Consider the following 7,383-nt stretch of genomic DNA (forward strand, 5'->3'; position numbering starts at 1 on the left):
GTAATAACAGTAGATGCCTGGCAAAAGTTGGCAATAATTACTATGTGCCAGACACTGGGCTGAACACTTCACACAGATAATCTCCTTTCAGCATCAAAACAACCCTAGAGTTATTACTATGCCCGCTTTGCAGATAAAGAATCTGTGGCTCAGAGAAGTTAAACCAATTGCCCAAGGTCACACAGCCCGAAAGTAACTGCGCAGGGATTCAAATCCAGGCAGCCTGGATCCAGAATCCGGGACTTCAACTCTGACACTAAAATGTCATATTATTTGACCCCCGCCTCCCCGCTCCCTTGCCTGAGGGGACAAGGGGGACAAGTGAACCCCAGTCAGCCCCCACCTGAAGAGTCTGGGTGACTGGGGTGGACGGCTCTATGCTGGGGACACAGGGATGATAAGCGCCCTGGCAGCTCCCGCGTGCCAAGCGCGGGCGACGTGCAGGCTCAGTGCCAGGCGCGCTCCACGCACCCTCTCATTTAACCCTGCCAGGCGACTCCGTTGTCTCCCCGACTCTACCAAAGAGCTAAGCGAGGCTGGAGGGAGGAGGGAGCTCGGCCCAGGGGGCGACAGCTGGAGGGGAAACGACAGCTGGAGAGGCAACTCCAGTCGGCTTGACTTGGCGCGGGGGAAGCTTAGGTGACGGGGGACTACGAGACTCAGTCATGCCCACGCCGCGCAGTCACCACCGACGGAACCGGGCACCAAACGCCGCAGCCTGTCCTCAGTTTCCCCACCTGCGAAATGGGCGCCAGACGTCGCCAGAACCCCCACCCCTAACCTCTGCAGCTCTCCTGACCACTCTGGAGGTTGCCAGGATCCCCGCCTCCTGTTATTTTTAAAAATCCCTAAGTGTCCGGAGGAGACCCGCGGCCAGCCTGGGGCGCAGAACTGCGGGCCGCGGTGAGGGGTATGCACTGGGTTGGGGGGACACCAGCTCCCTGCAAAGCCGCCGCCGCCCCCCGCCGCCTCCTTTGTCCCGATCTCGCCGCAGCGCAGCGGACAAAGAACCCCCGCCCGCGGGCGCGGCCCCCCGGAACAGACCCTCCCCCCGAAGCCGCGGCCCCGCCCGGGCTGCCCCTCCCCCGCCGCAGAGACACCCCCCCCCCCCACCGCGCGCCCCCACCCCATCCGGGGCGGCCCCTTCCCCTCCTGCAGGCCCCCGCCGGGCCCGAGCGCCCGGCCGCCCGACCCCTCTCACCATGGCGCCGCCCGCAGCCCGGCCCGATCTCCCCGATCGTCCCGCAGCCCCGCGGGCCCGGCTCCGCCCGCCCGCCCGCCCGCCAGCCAGCCGCCAGCCAGCCAGCCAGCCCGGTCCGGCCGCAGCGAACAGTCCGGACGCAGGAGCCCCTCTCTGCGGCGGGCGGGGTATCTCCGGCTCCGCTCCGGACGGGGGCAGGGCTCTCCTAGAACAGCCAATGGGAGTCCGCGCTGGGACGGCTGGGCGGGGCGGGCTGGGGCGGGGTCACGTGCGCGCGGGGCGGGGGCTGAGCGCAGCTGGCAGAACTGGGGGCGGGGTGCGGGTTCGACCTCCTAGCGCGCCGATTGGGCGCGGGTGGGTGCGAGGCCCGGACTGGGGGCCCTGCCTTCAACCCCCATCAGAGGCTCTCCTTACTCCCGCCAGCTTACGAAGGGGAAAACTGAGGCGCACAGCAGGTAAGAGTGTGGCACGCTGCCCGGAAGCAGGGAGCGACAGCATCCCGGGCAGGAGCAAAAGATAGGCAGGACCCCTAAGTTAAATGTCCTTCCGTGGGGAGGGAGCTGGTTGTTCACTCGTTTATTAGTTCATTAATTCATCATCCATCTGTCCATTCATTCAACATTTATGGAACACCGACCATGTGCCGGGTACACCAGTGGTCGCGGGTACAGCCACGAACAAGACAAATAAGGACTCTGCCCTCACAGAGCACTCATTTTGCTGCGGGCTGAAGCTGTGGGGAATTTGCAGCCTCTTGGCCTCTTATAATCATGGTTATTTAATTTAATAACCCCGCGATTAGGCCCTCACCAAGAGCTATGCCTTGTACTCAGCTCTCAACACATTTCATGGAGACAACGGGGAAAGGAAGAGCTACTCATTTTCCAGACGCTCCAAAGTGCTGAAGTACCACAGCCCGCATATAATGAAGACAGGATTGGAGGCCACGCCTGTCTGCCTGGGAGTTACTGCCGGTTAGTCCACTTGTCCGCCCAAGAAGGCTGTCCAGCAGGAGGACATTCCCCCTTGTGGCCAGCCGGGGCCCATAAGAGGGGCAAGGGTGGGTACTTCAAGGCCTCTGTGGCCCAAGTTCCCTTTATCACCACCTCTGGCCTGGAAGGCAGGAGGGGGGAGGTGGAGCCCCTCATCCTGGCAGCTGGGAGTCTTGTCTGGAAATGTCTTTGCCAGCCTCAAGCAGAGGACTCTGGGAGAAGATGGAGGGCCCAGCTCTCAAGGCCATCGTCGCCACGCTGTCGCTGGTCTCTCCTTCCTGCTTCAAATGTGCCAAGCTGTTTCCCACCTCTGGGCCTTTGCCTGTGCTGTTTCCTTCAACCGAAACATTCTTCCACTCCTGTCTTTCAGAGGGCCCTCCCTTATCTCCACCTAGCGCGGTCCCTTTGTTATTTTCCCGCCTGTGCATTGCAGAATTGTACGTTTGCAAGAGTATGATGCGTGCCAGTCAAGTAAATGAATGAATGGGCAGACTGCAGACCTCCAGGTCTGGCCCTGCTGTGCCCTAGCCAAGAGGCCAGGCCCAGGATGTGAGCTGTAAGAGAGGAAAGTAAGAGGGGACAGAGAGGCAGAGGAGCTTCCAGCTCCAGGCCAGGTCTGCAGAGACCAGAGTCAGACAGCCCAGAACAATTCCTGCTCCTGAGTCTGGGCAGCGCGGCCCTCAAGGGCTCCTGCCTCATTAGCCACACCTGGGAGCCCAGGGTGAAAGGAAGCAGGTTCTTCCCACAGAGACAGTTTCAGCGGCCTCTGCGGTTCCAGCCTCAAGTAGCCAAAGACCTCATTAGTGGTGAGCACTTGGGAGGAGCAGGCTCAGAGCCCCAGAGCCAGGGTTGTCAAAGAAATGACAGGGGAAGCAGGGACACTTTGGGGGAACAGGTTCTGGGAGGAAAAAACCAGAGGGGGAATGCAGCATAGCATAGAAGATGAGCGTCAGACTGCCCGGCTGCCGTGCAGCCTTTCCTGCTGGGTAGTTTTAGAAAAGCACCCTAATCTCTCTGTCCCTCAGTTTCATCATCTGAAAAATGGGGGTGACAGTAAGTTGACCTCACAGGGTGGTTGTGAGCACCACAAGTGCTTGTGCAGAGGAAACAATTTCACTCACTCTTAACATTAGTAATAGGGTTGAACAGTAATGGGGTTGAACCTGGGCTCCCCCATTTGGTTCTTGGGCAAATCACTGCATTTCTGTGAGCCTCAGCCTCCTGGTCTTCACAGTGACAACCCATCTCTGGGCCCCTGAGAGGTGGGGGACTGGGAATAGCCCACCTGGGTCCAGCCATCCCTCTTGCCCAGAGTGAGTTGCTTCAATAATAATAACAATGAATGAATAATAATAGCAGCAAACCCTGTTCTAAACACTACGTATGCATAAATTCATTTTAATCCCCATTTTACAGATGGGGAAACTGAGGCACAGAGTGACACATGTGCACAGAAATCACCTGGGGGTCTTGTTAAAATGTAGATACTTAGTAGGTCGGGGCCCGAGCTTCTGCATTTCTCACAAGCTCCCAGGTGGTACTGATGGTTTGGGGACCACACTTTGAGCAGCAAGGGGCTAATGCATTTGCTAAAGGTCACAGGTGGCGCGCAACAAGCCTGGATCTGAGCCCGCATAGTAGGCTGCCGAGTCCTGCGCTTAACCGCCACCGTAACTGCCTGCCCCAGCCCTAGCTTTCTCCCCTACAAAGAGGCAGGAAGTGTAGTTCTCCTCCCCAAGTCCATTTCCTCTCTTGGGGCCCCTACCACCTCCCTCCACTGGTGACATCTGGCCCGTAGAATCTCCCTGCCCCCAGCATCCCAGGGGTCCTCCTATAGATGACATGGAGGTTTTCAGATGCTCATTAGCCAGGAAGATAATTAAGGGCAAGGGCTGAGATCACCCTGGCTCCCTGGGGCTTGCTGGGGCCCAGCCGGGCCTGCCCTGTGCCAGGCTGGCCCTGTGCCTGCTTCCCTTGGGGCACTGGAGGGACTGGGACAAGGGAGGGGTTTGCTGGGGAGTAGAGAGGCCTCAGCCAGCCTCCGGGGAGACTCCAGTGGGGCCTCCTTGCCAAGCCCACAGCTCTTAGGGTTCCAGGCCTAAAAATGAAATGAAAACTGCTTGGCCAGAGGGAAGTTCCCCAAAGGGAGAGAAGTGAGCCGCTGGTGAGTTCTGCAGGGCGAGGTTAGATGGGACACAGAGAGGGCACCATCTTGTTCTGAATCACACAGCAATCCTGATCAAGGAGAGAAATCCTCCCTTGCTGGTGGGTGGCTTTAACATCTCTCTAGCACTGGCTTGGCTCCCTTATAACCAGGAGGGAGCAGACCTTGGGCTGACAGTCTTGGGCAATCCACAGTCTTGATCTAGAATTTAACAACGTGTTGTTTTTCTGCAGTTTATGTTACTTTCTATTTTGGGCACAGATACTGCTTTTCCATTTTTGATAGTGACATACCCATTTCTTTTTATTTATTTATTAAAAAAAAAATTTTTTTTTGGCCGCTCCGCATGGCTTGCGGGATCTTAGTTCCCCTACTAGGGATTGAACCCAGAACCACAGCAGTGACAGCACCAAGTCCTAACCACTGGACTGCCAGGGAGTTCCCCCCTATTCCTTTTTAATTCAGTCTATTCAGGGGAAAAAAATAAGTGAATTAATTTAAAGCAAAATGTAGTAGAAGTAACTGGAGATGGTACAGGGGTATGGAAGCAGTGAGTTCGGTGGAAGACGGATGGCTGAAGTGGGGAACCTGCCAGAGGTGAAGCCCACAGCCGCTTGCAGCCCAGTCCTCTTACTGCAGGGCCAGACAGAGCCCCTGGCCGGGACGGAGATATCCCATGGGCTCCTGTGTTGACCGGAAGAGTCCAGCTGGGTTGTCATGGGTTGAGGGCGGCCGGGGTTGGCTCCGGTCTTCATTCCTGGAGTCTGTGTTATCAGTGTGATGAGGGGCAGACTTGGGGAGGGGGGAGGGCAGGGCTGTCTTGAGGTGCTCCCTGCCCTGAGCCTGCCCTGCATTCCCACGTGCGGTACCCACCCCCCGAAACACACACGTACACCTGGGCACTGGCGCCCCTTAATCACCCATTCACTAAATCATTCATTTATTCACTCACTTTTTCATTCATTCAGCCAATCTTTATGGAGCACCTCCTCTGTGCCAAGCACTGTGCTAGTTCCCGGGGAGACAGGCATGAATCAGATGGGAAACTCAGCTCTCACGGGGTTCACAGTCTCCTGGGGGAAGACAGATGATAAACACAGAACTGAGTACACTATAGGGGTTATCAGACAGTGTATGCGCTAGGGAAAAAGGGAAAGACAGCAAGGTGAGAGGTGTGGTGGCAGGGGCTCTCTGAGAAGGTGTGCCCCGAACTGGGAGGATGCAGCCTCGTCCTGGCACCAGAGAAACTCACAGACGTGGAAGCAGGCAGACAGCGAGCTGTGCAGGGATCCCTTTTATTTTGATTTTAAGTAATTTTCTAATGAAACTTCAGGTGCAGAGAACGATGGACTGATCATAATCCAGATCATGGCGTATTCTCTTTGGTCTTACATGACCTGCTTTGCTTAAAAATTTCCACAGTTATTTTAATCACGTGATACACACCAAGTAACCCATTTATCAAAAGCCAGAACCCTAACAATGGCCCAAGTCCAGTCTTGAGGTTTCCCCATCCCATCCCCCACCCCGTGGTCCCCATCACCTTGGGTCCTGTCTTCATTACTCCCTGCTTTCCTTCTTGTATGGTTTTATCCTCAAAGTGTGTGTGTGTGTGTATATGTATATATATAGGGTTTTAAAAAAATCATTTATTTATTTATTTTTGGCTGTGTTGGGTCTTTGCTTCTGTGCGCAGGCTTTCTCTAGCAGTGGCAAACAGGGGCTACTCTTCGTTGCGGTGCACGGGCTTATTGCAGTGGCTTCTCTTGTCGCGGAGCCCAGGCTCTGGGCGCGCGGTCTCCAGTAGTTGTGGCGCAAGGACTCAGTAGTTGTGGCACATGGGCTTAGTTGCTCTGAGGCATGTGGGATCTTCCCGGACCAGGGCTCGAACCCGTGTCCCCTGCGTTGGCAGGCAGATTCTTAACCACTGCACCACCAAGGAAGTCCCTCAAAGTATATTTTTTTATGTTAGTTTCTTCTTACTAACTTTATTAAAAGGCTATAATATTAGCTTCCCCTGGCTGCTGGAAGCAATTCCCACAAACTGGATGGCTTAAAACAATAGAAATTTATTCTCTCACAGTTCTGGAGGCTAAAAGTTCAAAATCAAGGTGCTGGCAGAGCCATGTTCCCTCTGCAGGCTTTAGGGAAGGATCTGCTCCATGCTTCTCTCCTGGCTTCTGGTGGTTGCCAGCAATCCATGGCAATCCTTGGCTTGTAGGTGCATCACTCCAGCCTCTGCCTCTGTCTTCACATGCCTTCTCCTCTATGTGTCATCACCTCTTCTTTTTTCCCCCAACATTATTGAGGAATAATTGCCAAATATGATTTAAAGTGTACAGTGTGATACTTTGATATAATACACATTGCAGAATGACTACCCAGATCAATATAATTAACCTGTTCGTCACTTCACATAGTGTGCACGCACACCTGTGTGCACGTGGTGAGAATGTTTAAGATCCACTCTCAGCAACTTTCAAGTATACAATAATGAATTATTAACTATAGTCACCACGCTGTACCTTAGATCCTCAGAACTTATTCTTGTAACTTATTCTTGTACCCTTTGACCTACATCTCCTCATTTCCCCCCTCCCCCAGCCCCTGGCAACCACCATTCTGTTTTCTGTTTCTATGAAATCAGCTTTCTCTCTTTCTTTCTATCTCTCTTTCCCTCTTTCTCTCTTTCTTCTCCACATATAAGTGATAACCATACAGTATTTGTCTTTCTCTGTCTGGCTTATTTCACGTAACATCTGGTGGAATAATATTACAGTGTGTATGTATGTGTGTATATATATATGTGTGTATGTATATGTATATATGCATATATATGTGTGTATGTATATGTATATATGCATATATATGTGTGTATGTATATGTATATATGCATATATATATGTGTGTATGTATATGTATATATGCATATATATGTGTGTATATATATGTATATATGCATATATATGTGTGTATGTATATGTATATATGCATATATATGTGTGTATGTATATGTATATATGCAT

This window comes from Phocoena phocoena, chromosome 15 (genome assembly GCF_963924675.1).
Source record: "Phocoena phocoena chromosome 15, mPhoPho1.1, whole genome shotgun sequence".
NCBI classification, from domain to species: Eukaryota; Metazoa; Chordata; class Mammalia; order Artiodactyla; family Phocoenidae; genus Phocoena; species Phocoena phocoena.